Source organism: Ranitomeya imitator, chromosome 2 (assembly GCF_032444005.1).
Source record: "Ranitomeya imitator isolate aRanImi1 chromosome 2, aRanImi1.pri, whole genome shotgun sequence".
Taxonomy (NCBI): Eukaryota; Metazoa; Chordata; class Amphibia; order Anura; family Dendrobatidae; genus Ranitomeya; species Ranitomeya imitator.
In genome coordinates this window covers 4,285,335-4,300,412 of record NC_091283.1, presented here as the reverse complement: position 1 = coordinate 4,300,412, position 15,078 = coordinate 4,285,335, and the positions used below count along the sequence as shown (strand labels likewise).

At 42.4% G+C, this 15,078-nt stretch overlaps 1 long non-coding RNA gene across 1 annotated transcript; it reads right to left on the bottom strand.

Moving 5' to 3' along the window:
• Positions 1 to 7,740: 7,740 nt before the first annotated feature.
• Positions 7,741 to 10,392, bottom strand: LOC138667106 (uncharacterized). The gene is made up of 3 exons (XR_011318599.1): positions 8,896 to 10,392; positions 8,739 to 8,795; positions 7,741 to 8,347 (listed from the first exon to the last, which is right to left on the bottom strand). It is a non-coding gene; the product is annotated as an uncharacterized lncRNA (long non-coding RNA).
• Positions 10,393 to 15,078: the final 4,686 nt, after the last annotated feature.

The following is a 15,078-nucleotide window of genomic DNA, read 5'->3' as shown; positions in this document are numbered from 1 at the left end:
CTAATCAGACTTTGGAAACATATCTGAGATACTTTGTTTCTGCTGATCAGGATGATTGGGTGTCCTTCTTGCCTTTGGCTGAGTTCGCCCTTAATAATCGGGCCAGCTCGGCTACTTTGGTTTCTCCTTTTTTCTGTAATTCTGGTTTCCATCCTCGTTTCTCTTCAGGGCAGGTTGAGCCTTCGGACTGTCCTGGTGTGGATACTGTGGTGGACAGGTTGCAGCAGATTTGGACTCATGTGGTGGACAATTTGACATTGTCCCAGGAGAAGGCTCAACGTTTCGCTAATCGCAGACGCTGTGTTCTTAATCCTGTGTCATTTCGTTTGGACCTTCCAGCTTCTTTTGCCATCCATAATGTGTTCCATAGGTCGTTGTTGCGGAGATACGTGGCGCCTAAGGTTCCCTCCGTTGATCCTCCTGCCCCGGTGTTAGTCGAGGGGGAGTTGGAGTATGTGGTGGAGAAGATTTTGGATTCTCGTGTTTCGAGACGGAAACTCCAGTACCTGGTCAAGTGGAAGGGTTATGGTCAGGAAGATAATTCCTGGGTTTTTGCCTCTGATGTTCATGCTGCCGATCTAGTTTGTGCCTTTCATTTGGCTCATCCTGATCGGCCTGGGGGCTCTGGTGAGGGTTCGGTGACCCCTCCTCAAGGGGGGGGGGTACTGTTGTGAATTCTGTTGTCGAACTCCCTCCTGTGGTCGTGAATGGTACTTCGGTGAGTTCTGTCCATGGACTCCCTCTGGTGGCTGTGAGTGTAGCTGCTGCTTCTGAGGTTCCTTACACAGGTGACGTGGTTTATCCTTTGGTTGGCTGCTCTATTTAACTCCACTTAGATCGTTACTCTATGCCAGCTGTCATTGTTTCTGCATTGGTTCAGTTCGCTCTTGGATCTTTCTGGTGACCTGTCTACTCCAGCAGAAGCTAAGTTCCTGATAGTATCTAATTCGCTCATTGTTTCCTTGTCCAGCTGGATATCATGATTTTGTCTTGCTAGCTGGAAGCTCTGGGATGCAGAGTGGCATCTCCGCACCGTTAGTCGGTGCGGAGGTCTTTTTGCACACTCTGTGTGGTCTTTTGTAGTTTTTTGTGCTGACCGCAAAGATACCTTTCCTATCTTCTGTCTGTTTAGTAAGTCTGGCCTCCCTTTGCTGAAACCTGTTTCATTTCTGCATTTTTGACTTTCATCTTTACTCACAGTCAATATATGTAGGGGGTTGCCTTTTCCTTTGGGGAATTTCTCTGAGGCAAGGTAGGCTTTATTTTCTATCTCTAGGGCTAGTTAGCTCTTAGGCTGTGAAGAGGCGCCTAGGTAGAGTCAGGAGCGCTCCACGGCTATTTCTAGTTGTTGTGATAGGATTAGGGGTTGCGGTCAGCAGAGCTCCCACATCCCAGAGCTTGTCCTGTGGTAGTTTTAACTATCAGGTCATTCCGGGTGCTCCTAACCACCAGGTCATAACACATAACCACATATACTGAGGTCACTTTGACATTACTATAACTGTGGTTTTTGCATTAAAGAGTTTGAAACAAGCAGGATCCAGTCCTAGGAGACCTCAGATTGTTACACGCGTCTTTTCAGGACAAATAGAGGCTTTGCAGGACTTTAGTTATGGGGGGGAACATTCAGCAAAGTTAATGAGTTCTAATTTGAAAAGATTTGCTGATCTCAGGAGCTCTAGGTCTCAGGTCATTTCTCTAATAATCTGTTTATTGACAGACGCATACAATCCATCTTATGCCACACTGCGCAATAGTGATATTAAAATTCTTATGTAAAAATTAGCTTTGCCATACTTCCGTCCAGGGCTCCTCGGGCAGCATTTCCCTCACGTCAAGAAATAGAGGCTGAAACAGGGATCAATATTAATGGGGCCGTCTACTGCATTTGGGTCAAATATGGTTAAAAACAAATACTCACCTTTTCAGGACTCTCTCTGCTTCTCCACACTGTACCCCATGTTGCCTGACAGTCTCTTGGCTTCTTCCAGTAGGAGAGGCTTCAGCCATTCAATACTCACGGATTGGTTTCAGCAGTCAAAGTTTGTTCATGACGGAAGAGAAGCGAGGAGACTTCAGCCATCAGTGACACCTTCCGCCAGAAGAGGAAGCGAATGGGCCAGGCGAGCGACATGCGCGGTGGTAGGGAGGAGCAGCAGTGATCCAATAGGCGGGCATGAAATGTTTTTTTATTTTAAGGCCACCATCGGCCTCTCCTTTAATGTACATAATGTTGTGAATAATCTGTCACGATTGGACTGGCGAGTAAACTGGGACCAGGGGCTCCTTTCCTGGCCCTAGCACTAGGGGGCGCCCTAACTCGCCCTGTTCCCCGGGATACCTCAGATGGTGAGGATGCTGGGGCCTCTGCCCTTGCCCTGTCTCCTAACTTCAGTTCTGCGTCTATCCCCTTCTCCACTCGGGGAAGAGAGGCGCTACCGTGTACCGCAGTACACCAACCCGACAAACGGGAATCAAGACTAGGGTAAAATAAAGAAAACTCCAGTTACACAAAATATGCTGGGGGGGGGGGGAGAAAATAAGGCAGATAAGGATGAGGAATTTCCAAGCTTAGACAATAAAACTCCTCCAGCTCTCCAGAAACCAGCTCCTCACTGCTCCAGGTCTATAAAGCAAGTGCTATCTCAGACAAGGATCTGGCCTGAAGGCCTAGCTTTTATAGGAGAGGGGAGTGGCTAACCAAGACAGCTGAATGCAGGAATTACCACACGGCCGATTAACCCCTGTCCTGCTGAAAGAAAACAAAACATTCAATATACTGGAGATGTGCTTCTTCTCAGCGGTGGAGCAGGAGCCATAAGACACTGCGGTCTTCTGGTACTACTCAGTCGCGGTAACTCCGTGACATAATCTCTTTAAAGCGTTCCAGCCTCCATTGTATTATATAATGAATTGCCCAAGAATGGGAAATTAGTTTACAAAATGCTAAGAACGAGACTTTTCCGTGATTTGTTGGCGTCTAGATTCACATGATGTTATTGGGCGGCTCGGAGTATTTGTCGGTAAATACCAGAGATTTCTTCTGAACCCTACAGCTTCTAATTTCATATCACAGCCAACCATCACGTCTTATCCAGATACAATCTCCTCCACTTTCAAAGTGTTAATTCAATTTTGCTATTTTCACATTGACACTCAGGATACCTTTGGCCGGGAATAAAACAGTGCGGCAGGATAACACGTCTACTATATGTCTGTCATTCTCTTCCCTTCCAGAGATAGACCTTCATGTCAGCGCACAGGCGATTCGTCTCCTTCCACCGTCTATCAACATACGCGTCTGACAAAGCTATGACAATCGAGAACATAATTGGGAGAGGTCACATTTTATTCTCTCCGATCTGAGAACGGGCTAAGCTGTGCCAAATATAATAGTCAGAGGCAATAGTGCCGTCAAGTAGAAGAGCCGTAGAGTTGAGGAGCTTTTCTATCAGTTTTTTTCACTTAGAAAAGTATTAAGATGTAAGTTATATGTATGAAACCTTGAAACGGCAGGAACAGGAAAGTTTCTGAAATGATATTATAACCAACTCTTTTATTAAGGTGGAATTTCCTATTAGAAAATCTCCCCCTCCCACGTTTCTTATAGAAGTTTCCGTTAGAGAATTCTTAGATGATAGACTTGACTGTGGTGGGGTCAGGGATACAATTCATAGACTGATACATTGTATCCAGTCTTGGCTTAAGACATTAGCAGTACAGTTCTCTCCATCTGGTTTGTTACAATGTGCTAGTGTCACCAGATGAGGGGAACTCGCTAAGCTCTACATAGACTTAAAGCAATGGCATGGTAGGCTAGACCTTGCAGGATGACACGGAAAAGTGAGGGCAAAGACTGCAGGCTATGCTGGAGACCGACTCACTAGACGCTACAGAACCCAGAATGTAGACAAACACCGGTGCTGAAGATATAAAGAAAATCAGATATTGCGGCGATGTAATGTGAAAAGTCCATGTAAGAGTTTCTAAAGGTTGCAGCAGATGGAAGGTTAAACTGCAGGATAAAAGCAGAATATAGGTGCATGTTGTAGAAACCACAAGAGTCTGCAGAGAAGGTTAAAGTACAATGTGACCAGTCCCTAGATATCAGTTTGTAATGCAGAATGATAGGTTAGTCAGCAGTTCTGAGGAGCAGTAGATTCAGACTTTGGAAAGCACAACAATATTCAGAGATGACTGCAGTGCAATGTCTCTAGATTTCAGTTTGTAATGCATACAGTAGATGATGGGTTATTCCACAGGTCTGAAAGAAAGCATAGGAGTTTGCAGAGATGATTGCAGCATAATGTGAACAGTGTCTAGACATCAGTTTCTAATGCATACAGCAGAAGATTTGTTACTCAGCAGGTCTAAGGAGCAGTAGATACAGGCTGAAGAAAGTATTGGAGCTTGCAGAGATGATTTCAGCATAATGTATTCAGTCTCGAAATGCCACTTTGTAATGCTTGCACCAGATGATGGGTTACTCAGGAGGTCTGAAGAGAAGTAGTTGTTGGTTCTAGAAATACAGGAGGTTCCAGAGATGGCTGAAGCATAATGTGAACAGTTTCTGGATATCAGTTTGTAATGATTACAGCAGATCATGTGTTACCCAGCAGGTCTGAGGAGCAGTAGATGCATGTTGTAGAAACTACGGAAGTTTGTAGTGATGGTTGAAGCTAAGGAACTGGCTGGTGGAAAATGCTAAAACAAGGGGCAACTGAACACAACACTAGACATGCAGGTATTAGTCAACCTTAAAAGGCCTTGGGTGAAGATGTCAGAGAGATAGATCAGACAAATTGTGACACCTGACATGGAGCACAGCAAATAGCAGCGGCCATAGGACAAGGGAGTGAAGCCCGTCCATGGAGTCAAACAGGTGCATAGCATAATGTAGAAGTGGAAGCCACAGCTCTCAGTACGACACCAGGCTCTTCAGCTCCCAGAAGATTTCCAAGACTGAAACAACTCTTGCAAAAATCCATCTTTGGCAACTTTTTGATCTGTTTCGGCTGTAAGTCTGTGGATGTAAATAATAGGGCACAGGTTCTATGACAGGTGTGACACTTTGTGGCCTCCTTTTCTCCTAAAGTAGGCAGCTTTATGACATTGTATCTACTCTAAAAAGAACTGATGTCTCCGACACACTGAAGTTTTGTAAAAATGTTTAGAAAGGGACCAAAAAACGGGAGCACCAAAATCTCTGATTTCCAAAATGTGCGCTGCCACAAAACGCTTGATACATTCCCCCTCACCCAAAGATTACTAAAATGCTGCAGGACTTTTTATTACAAGATAATTAAACCTAATTAAGGTAAGACTTCTCATTCCCTTTGAATATACTTTACATCTTAAACACATTTTCCAGGTTGGTGCATTTCCAGATTTCTGACCACGTAGCGTGGATTCTGCGGTTAATGATGTGGAAATCTAGGTCATACACTGATCACATGGAGCGCCAGGGATGTATACAGGGATCTGACCGCGTGCTCACGTTCACTCAATGTCTTGTGTTGTTTTGATGCCATTATATAAAGTGGAGTTTTATTGCGCTCAGACTCGTTGCTCGCCGGGCTTCATCCTTCAGACAAGTTGAAGGTGAATTGTGAACACGACATCTGCTTTACCTGTGTTGTGTGTTCCTACATCCCAGCGCACGGCTTTCCGCTCTCCTCACTGCTCTCCCGGGTACATGGCAAATAAAGTTTCAATGGTCTGGAAAGACATGCTTGGGCGAATAGCTCCGAACGTTATTGGCCTCTGCAGATCACCGAGGATATTTAATTTCCCTTTATAAACACGGCTTTCCATCGCTTCTGGTTGTGGATAGGAAATTGAGAACTTAGATTTCTTTTTTCTTTTATTTTGGCCGTCGTTAACGAAGCTACAACTATATTGACTTCTAATAAGCCTCCTGCGCTGTACGCTTCACGGGGAACTATGGATTTATAATTGGACCGTTTACAAGCGCTGGATCTACTGTCCTTGAAACTTTGGAAAAGATGCAGCAGAGTTAAATGAGTTATTTCATTCTTATGACTGTACCATAATGATGGATGTATATGCATTAAAGGGTCTGCTCTAAACACATGACCATTACGCGGAGTCACTGCACAAAGGTAGTATGACCTGGCATCAAATCAGTTGCCAATATGGTCATATCATGATCGGACGCAGAGAGCAGAGTCACAATAGAGGAACAGAGGAACAATATGTAGGCCCTATGCAGGCCAGTAGCTCATAATGGAGAGCCATACCTAGTAGTTTCAAGGTTGTAGTGGCCCCCTGGCCTCTCGAGAACGTATGCGGCTGCACAAGTTGCACCAGTCGTGTGTCCAACCCTGGAAACTGCCCCATATCATAGAATCCTAGAATGTTAGAGTTGGAAGAGAGTTCCAGGGTCATCAGGATTTCCAGGGTCATCGTGTCCAACCCCCCTGCTCAATGCAGAATCGTCTCAGACAGATGTCTGTCCAACCTTTGTGTTAAGACTTCCATTGAAGGAGAACTCACCACCTTTTGAAGCCGCCTGTTCCACTCAATGATCTCCCTCACTGTCAAAAAGTTTTTTCTAACACCTAATCTGTATCTTTTTCATTTCAGTTTCATTCCATTGCCTTTCGTGTTTCCATGTGCTAATGAAAATAATGATGATCCTTCGTTCCTTGTAGGACACAGTTTGTTCCTCGCAGGAGATAGTTTGTGTGGAGACACGGGGATCGACGGGTTCCCTTGTTTGCTAGCCGAAACCGCAAGGACCAGGACTCATTCCATCAAACTCCCACTCTCCTTTTACCGTGGGCAAAATACTACTCAGACGACACAGGGTGAGGTTAACACAATGTGACAATACTTATATATTGAATCACAAAACAGGCAGATAACACATAGAAATGGTGCAAAATTACAGAATTTCACCTTTCCGCTGACTTGCCGTGGTAAGAGCAGCTGTGACATCAGAGCTTCCATGGCCAACTACCCCACCTGTGGCAGGCACGCACAGAGAGGAGGTAATGACAAACTTAGGAAGCTGACAGTCCATCGAGTTACAAGGCCAGTTGCCAAAGAGTCACAACCTGGCTCCTTCGAACATCTCCATGGAGCCAGGTGACTGGTGGGTCCAATCCTGGCTTTCCCAAATGTGTCCAAGGGGTTCTGGTGACCGATGGATCCAAATCTTGACAACCCCAAACAAATCCATGGTTTAGTGATGGTCAATGGAGCAGATCTGTATTCTTTCAGCCGAGGCCGAGGTTCCCTAAGCTGGCATCCTGTTGAATGTCAAATCTTTGTCCCTCGTAATGAAGCTCTTTTTTTGTATCTCTGGGTCTCTTGGATGTCTGGATGAATCTGTATATGGGGGTATATCTCACAGAGGTGCGTATATCCTCTTTTTTTATAGTTAACAACTGTCCTTGAAGCCAGCATTAAGGGGTAAAGGGGAAGAATGGTGATGAGATCAACTCGCCTTATTTGATTATTTATTATTCTATTTGCATAGCTTTTCCTCCTCTGTTTTGCAAGTTAACTAGCTATCTGATAAAAAAAAAAATAGCTTATGAAAGGCATTAGTATATTGGACGATGTATACGTATATTTAATAAGTACTACATCATGGAAGCCGCTAATCCACAAGCTATACTAAATCAGGACTGATTGTCAACTATCCACAGGCAGGAAAGGGACGGGAAACCCCAAAAAAGATCATACGCCCATAGGATAGTGAAAAATAGTAACATCTTTATTGAATGGTAAAACAGGCATGTAACACATGAAAAAATACACACTAGTGTATGCAAAGGAAGCAACGGACTTGGTGAATTGGTACATCACACAGTACTAAACATTAGGGAAAGCATACGCTAAATAGATAAATCCCACAGCATTGGACATAGCCCAAAAATGTGTAATCTGACAAAATGGGGAGATATAGGGCGATGTAGGGAGAATCCTGCAATATGATGTCAGGTATAGGATCAAACAATGGCAATGCTGTTTAAATCAAGAAATGACCAAAGATCAGATGGTATAATGATACATGAATTGCTAAACGAGCATTAGGTCCACAGTAATACTGCAGACAATAGTGTTGTAATATTGAGTCCTGTATCCAGAAGAAGATATAATGGGCACACTGTAAATTTCAATGAGGGAGGTGCTGGCTGGACATCCAACGTCAAATATATAAGAAAAACAGCCGCACTCAAGTCTTGATTTCAATGTAGAGAATTTTTGTTTTTATTCAAGTGCACAGGCACCACCAAATAATTTTAAAGAAAAATTGCAAGTGATAGCGGACAACGAGGTAACGTTTCGACCAGGCACGGTCTTTCTCAAAACCTCACTGCAAAAACAAATGCAATATATAAGTGTGCTGTACAGATATACATGTGACACAGAAAAAACCTGCAATCCATAAAGAAAGAAACAAAAAAACACAAAACTTCCTATGCAAAAACCGCAAAACATATAAAACTACAACTACAAAAAATCTATAGACACATAAATATATATATATATATACACACATACGTATACAACTTGAAACAAATTGAATACGGACTAAATTATGCCCCAGGACAGTAGATTGCGGCACAAAGCCAGCTAAGAGGAAGTCCCCTGGGATTAGGTTTCATATAGGGACTATCAAAAAGAACATTGCTGTACTGAGGTATATACACATAAAATGTAAAAAAATGCAGATAGCACTGTACAAGACGCCATAATACACTAACCTTGGGTAGGAGGAGTAGTAAGGGAGAGAGGATAAACAGAAGGAGCGTCCCCAAGGACTAGAGGGAAGCGGAGAGGACATGGTTAAATACATGGTAGATTGAAAAAACAAAAAAGGGGGAAAAAGGTATTGAAACAGCATGAAAGTGCAATATTTACCAGCTTAAAGTAGAAATCAGGAGTAAGGTGTCAGTCTCATAATATTGAGTCCTATCACCTGAAAGGTAACACCAGCAGGGGCTCACCGGATCAGTGTGTCCGCCCAAATGCGTGTTTCGGATGCATTCCTTCATCAGGGGACCTGCACAATGTGTAATCAACATATCATCAAACATCATTGTTCAGTTATCCTGTGTCTCTAGTCATTCAGGGTAACAGCACAATATGTCACATCAAATGTCAACTTACAATTCAATATTACAGACTTATATGAACAAAAGTCTGCGTTTTCTTGACCAACCAGAAATAAACACAAATTAAAAAGTCAACATATAGACAGCAATCAATGACACCTGCCTTACTGAAAATAGATGTCTAGTTAATTAAGATAAAATGCTGTGTCATCACAGTTTGTTCTTCCTAGGACATAGTTGTTCCTCGTAGGACATGATTTGTTCCTCGTAGGACATAGTTTGCAGTTTAATAACATCAATATGTCCAAATAGCAAGATTTATGACACATGGTCAGATCACATTGCCGTGAGAAGTCCAGGTCTGCTCCATCTGTGCACACTGTAGTAAGAAGCCATACCCAAAAGGCAGACATTATTTTTTGCAGACATTTTTATATACAGAGAAGATGAAGCTTGACAAGTCATCTTGGAAGAACTACAGAGAAAACTAGAAGACAACAAGAAGCCCGATGGGTAGAAGTGGAGAAATCGTGAACAGTAATCTAAAGACCCAACAGAAAACAAAATACTGTATTCCAAAACAAAACAACATTACGAGTGATAGGACAGGAATTACAGTGAGCTTCCCCAAAAATCGGCCATAGGACACTTGACCCTTTGTAACCAACAGCCCATGAAAGCGCCTAATACAGACCAAGCGTTGGTCATGTTTCCATATCCTTTATATATTGCTGTACCCCACATGACGGAGTATTTCAGGGACATACAGTATATACATATTACTCAGTTCTGCTTCCTTCCTCCGAGGTGAGGCTGCAATACCATATACAACCTGTGGACAGGTGTGGCGCTGTTAATGGAGAAATCCAGCCATGTACATTATGTAATTTAGATAAAGGAAAGCAGGACTATTGTTATGGCCTTATTGGCAGAGGAATGGACTCATTTAATGAAAGGGGGGTGTCCTAATTAATAGCTGTGCGGAGTTCATTAGTGAGATCATTTGTTCTGTGAAGAATCAGGTGTCGATTGGCCCTTATGTAAAGACCGAGGCCGCAGATGTTGCACCTACTAGATTTAGCCTTTGCTCAGTGAATAAAATGGGACGTTCCAGACATTGTACCGAAGGAGAAAGAACTTTGATCAAGAAGTTGATTGGAGTGGAGAAAATATATTAAGAAGTGCAGAAAATAATTGGCTACTGAGCTAAAGAGATTCCAATGCTTTAAAATGGCCATAAATCACAAATCACAAAGTAGGAAAATGAATACTACTATCCACATAGCTCATAGAATCGCAAGAATGGCGGAGAATTGTCCAGTAGGGTTGAGCGAAACGGGTCGAACATTTTCAAAAGTCGCCGACTTTTGGCTAAGTCGGGGTTTCATGAAACCCGATCCGACCCCTGTGCGGGGTCGGCCATGCGGTACGCGACTTTCGCGCCAAAGTCGCGTTTCAATGACGCGAAAAGCGCCATTTCTCAGCCAATGAAGGTAAACGCAGAGTGTGGGCAGCGTGATGACATAGGTCCTGGTCCCCACCATCTTAGAGAAGGGCATTGCAGTGATTGGCTTGCTGTCTGCGACGTCACAGGGGCTATAAAGAGGCGTTCCCGCCGACCGCCATCTTACTGCTGCTGATCTGAGCTTAGGGAGAGGTTGCTGCCGCTTTGTCAGAAGCAGGGATAGCGTTAGGCAGGGTCCATTAACCACAAAACCGCTTGTGCTGCAGCGATTTGCACTGTCCAACACCACCCTCGGTGTGCAGGGACAGTGGAAGTTTTTTTTTTTTTTTTTTTCCCCTCAGCGCTGTAGCTCATTGGGCTGCCCTAGAAGGCTCCCTGATAGCTGCATTGCTGTGTGTACGCCGCTGTGCAAACCAACTGCTTTTTTCAAAGCACAAATCCTCTTGTTCCTTCCTTTCTGCACAGCTATCTTTTTTGTTTGTCCACACTTTTTATTTCATTTGTGCATCAGTCCACTCCTTATTGCTGCCTGCCATACCTGGCTGAGATTACTGCAGGCAGGGAGATAGTAATTGTAGGACATTCCCTGTTTTTTTTTTTTTTGGTGGGAGATTAAGATTGGCAATTTGGCATTTCTGCTAGAGTGCCATCCCTGTGTGTGCCATCTCTCTCACATAGTGGGCCATAGAAAGCCTTTTCATTTTTCTGTATTTTTTTTTGTGGGGTGTATAAATTCTCCCTGATAAAAATACAGTGGGAGATTAATATTGGCCTTTGGGCTTGTGTGCCAGTCCTGAGTGTGCCATCTCTCTCACAAATAGTGGGCCATAGAAAGCCTATTTATTTTTTTTTTTGGTTTTATAAATTCTCCCAGAAAAAAAGGGAGATTAATATTGGCCTCTGGGCTTGTGTGCCAGTCCTGAGCGTGCCATCTGTGCCAGCCAGCCCTGAGCGTGCCATCTCTCTCACAAATAGTGGGCCATAGAAAGCCTATTTAATTTTTTTTTTTGTTTTATCAATTTTCCCTGAAAAAAGGGAGATTAATATTGGCCTCTGGGCTTGTGTGCCAGTTGTGAGCGTGCCATCTGTGCCAGTCCTGAGCGTGCCATCTCTCTCACAAATAGTGGGCCATAGAAAGCCTATTTAAATATTTTTTTGGTTTTATAAATTCTCCCAGAAAAAAAGGGAGATTAATATTGGCCTCTGGGCTTGTGTGCCAGTCCTGAGCGTGCCATCTGTGCCAGCCAGCCCTGAGCGTGCCATCTCTCTCACAAATAGTGGGCCATAGAAAGCCTATTTAATTTGTTTTTTTGTTTTATCAATTTTCCCTGAAAAAAGGGAGATTAATATTGGCCTCTGGGCTTGTGTGCCAGTTGTGAGCGTGCCATCTGTGCCAGTCCTGAGCGTGCCATCTCTCTCACAAATAGTGGGCCATAGAAAGCCTATTTAAATATTTTTTTGGTTTTATAAATTCTCCCAGAAAAAAAGGGAGATTAATATTGGCCTCTGGGCTTGTGTGCCAGTCCTGAGCGTGCCATCTGTGCCAGCCAGCCCTGAGCGTGCCATCTCTCTCACAAATAGTGGGCCATAGAAAGCCTATTTAATTTTTTTTTTTGTTTTATCAATTTTCCCTGAAAAAAGGGAGATTAATATTGGCCTCTGGGCTTGTGTGCCAGTTGTGAGCGTGCCATCTGTGCCAGTCCTGAGCGTGCCATCTCTCTCACAAATAGTGGGCCATAGAAAGCCTATTTAAATATTTTTTTGGTTTTATAAATTCTCCCAGAAAAAAAGGGAGATTAATATTGGCCTCTGGGCTTCTGTGCCAGTCCTGAGCGTGCCATCTGTGCCAGTCCTGAGCGTCCCATCTCTCTCACAAATAGTGGGCCATAGAAAGCCTATTTTATTTTTTTTTTGGGTTTTAGAAATTCTCCCTGAAAAAAGGGAGATTAATATTGGCCTCTGGGCTTGTGTGCCAGTTGTGAGCGTGCCATCTGTGCCAGTCCTGAGCGTGCCATCTCTCTCACAAATAGTGGGCCATAGAAAGCCTATTTAAATATTTTTTTGGTTTTATAAATTCTCCCAGAAAAAAAGGGAGATTAATATTGGCCTCTGGGCTTCTGTGCCAGTCCTGAGCGTGCCATCTGTGCCAGTCCTGAGCGTCCCATCTCTCTCACAAATAGTGGGCCATAGAAAGCCTATTTTATTTTTTTTTTGGGTTTTAGAAATTCTCCCTGAAAAAAGGGAGATTAATATTGGCCTCTGGGCTTGTGTGCCAGTTGTGAGCGTGCCATCTGTGCCAGTCCTGAGCGTGCCATCTCTCTCACAAATAGTGGGCCATAGAAAGCCTATTTAAATATTTTTTTGGTTTTATAAATTCTCCCAGAAAAAAAGGGAGATTAATATTGGCCTCTGGGCTTCTGTGCCAGTCCTGAGCGTGCCATCTGTGCCAGTCCTGAGCGTCCCATCTCTCTCACAAATAGTGGGCCATAGAAAGCCTATTTTATTTTTTTTTTGGGTTTTAGAAATTCTCCCTGAAAAAAGGGAGATTAATATTGGCCTCTGGGCTTGTGTGCCAGTTGTGAGCGTGCCATCTGTGCCAGTCCTGAGCGTGCCATCTCTCTCACAAATAGTGGGCCATAGAAAGCCTATTTAAATATTTTTTTGGTTTTATAAATTCTCCCAGAAAAAAAGGGAGATTAATATTGGCCTCTGGGCTTCTGTGCCAGTCCTGAGCGTGCCATCTGTGCCAGTCCTGAGCGTCCCATCTCTCTCACAAATAGTGGGCCATAGAAAGCCTATTTTATTTTTTTTTTGGGTTTCAGAAATTCTCCCTGGAAAAAAAAAGGGAGATTAATATTGCCCTTTGGGCTTGTGTGCCAGTACTAAGCGTTCCATCTCTCTCTCTCTCTCAGTCAGTGGGCCATAGAACGCATATTTTTGGTTTTATTTGTTTTCTAAATTCTCCCTGAAAAAATCATTTTATTTTATTTGGTTTCTAAATTCTTCCTGATAAAATCATATTTTTTTTATTATTTTTATTTCTAAAGTCTCCCTGAAAAAAAAAAAAAAAAAACAACCAAAAAAACAGTGGGAGATTAATATTGGCCTTTCTGCTTGTGTGCCAGTCTTGACTCCTGGGTGTGCCATCTCTCTCTCTCTCTCTCTCTCTCTCTCCAATTGTGGTCCATAGAAAGCCTATATTTTTTTTCCTTGATTTGGGTTCTAAAATCTACCAGAGAAAATAACTACATCAATCATTGGTAGAAAAATATTGGCCTCTGGGTTTGTGTGCCACTCCTGACTCCTGTGTGCGTCATCTCTCAGTCAGTGGGCCATAGAACGCCTATTTTTGGTTTTATTTGTTTTCTAAATTCTCCCTGAAAAAATCATTTTATTTTATTTGGTTTCTAAATTCTTCCTGATAAAATCATATTTTTTTTATTATTTTTTTTTCTAAAGTCTCCCTGAAAAAAAAAAAAAAAAACAGTGGGAGATTAATATTGGCCTTTCTGCTTGTGTGCCAGTCTTGACTCCTGGGTGCGTCATCTCTCAGTCAGTGGGCCATAGAACGCCTATTTTTGGTTTTATTTGTTTTATAAATTCTCCCTGAAAAAATCATTTTATTTTATTTGGTTTCTAAATTCTTCCTGATAAAATCATATTTTTTTTATTATTTTTTTTTCTAAAGTCTCCCTGAAAAAAAAAAAAAAAAAACAACCAAAAAAAACAGTGGGAGATTAATATTGGCCTTTCTGCTTGTGTGCCAGTCTTGACTCCTGGGTGCGTCATCTCTCAGTCAGTGGGCCATAGAACGCCTATTTTTGGTTTTATTTGTTTTATAAATTCTCCCTGAAAAAATCATTTTATTTTATTTGGTTTCTAAATTCTTCCTGATAAAATCATATTTTTTTTATTATTTTTTTTTCTAAAGTCTCCCTGAAAAAAAAAAAAAAAAAAACAACCAAAAAAAACAGTGGGAGATTAATATTGGCCTTTCTGCTTGTGTGCCAGTCTTGACTCCTGGGTGTGCCATCTCTCTCTCTCTCTCTCTCTCTCTCTCTCTCTCTCTCTCTCCAATTGTGGTCCATAGAAAGCCTATATTTTTTTTCCTTGATTTGGGTTCTAAAATCTACCAGAGAAAATAACTACATCAATCATTGGTAGAAAAATATTGGCCTCTGGGTTTGTGTGCCACTCCTGACTCCTGTGTGCGTCATCTCTCAGTCAGTGGGCCATAGAACGCCTATTTTTGTTTTTATTTGTTTTATAAATTCTCCCTGAAAAAATCATTTTATTTTATTTGGTTTCTAAATTCTTCCTGATAAAATCATATTTTTTTTATTATTTTTTTTTCTAAAGTCTCCCTGAAAAAAAAAAAAAAAAAAAAAAAAAAAAAAAAAACAGTGGGAGATTAATATTGGCCTTTCTGCTTGTGTGCCAGTCTTGACTCCTGGGTGTGCCATCTCTCTCTCTCTCTCTCTCCAATTGTGGTCCATAGAAAGCCTACATTTTTTTTCCTTGATT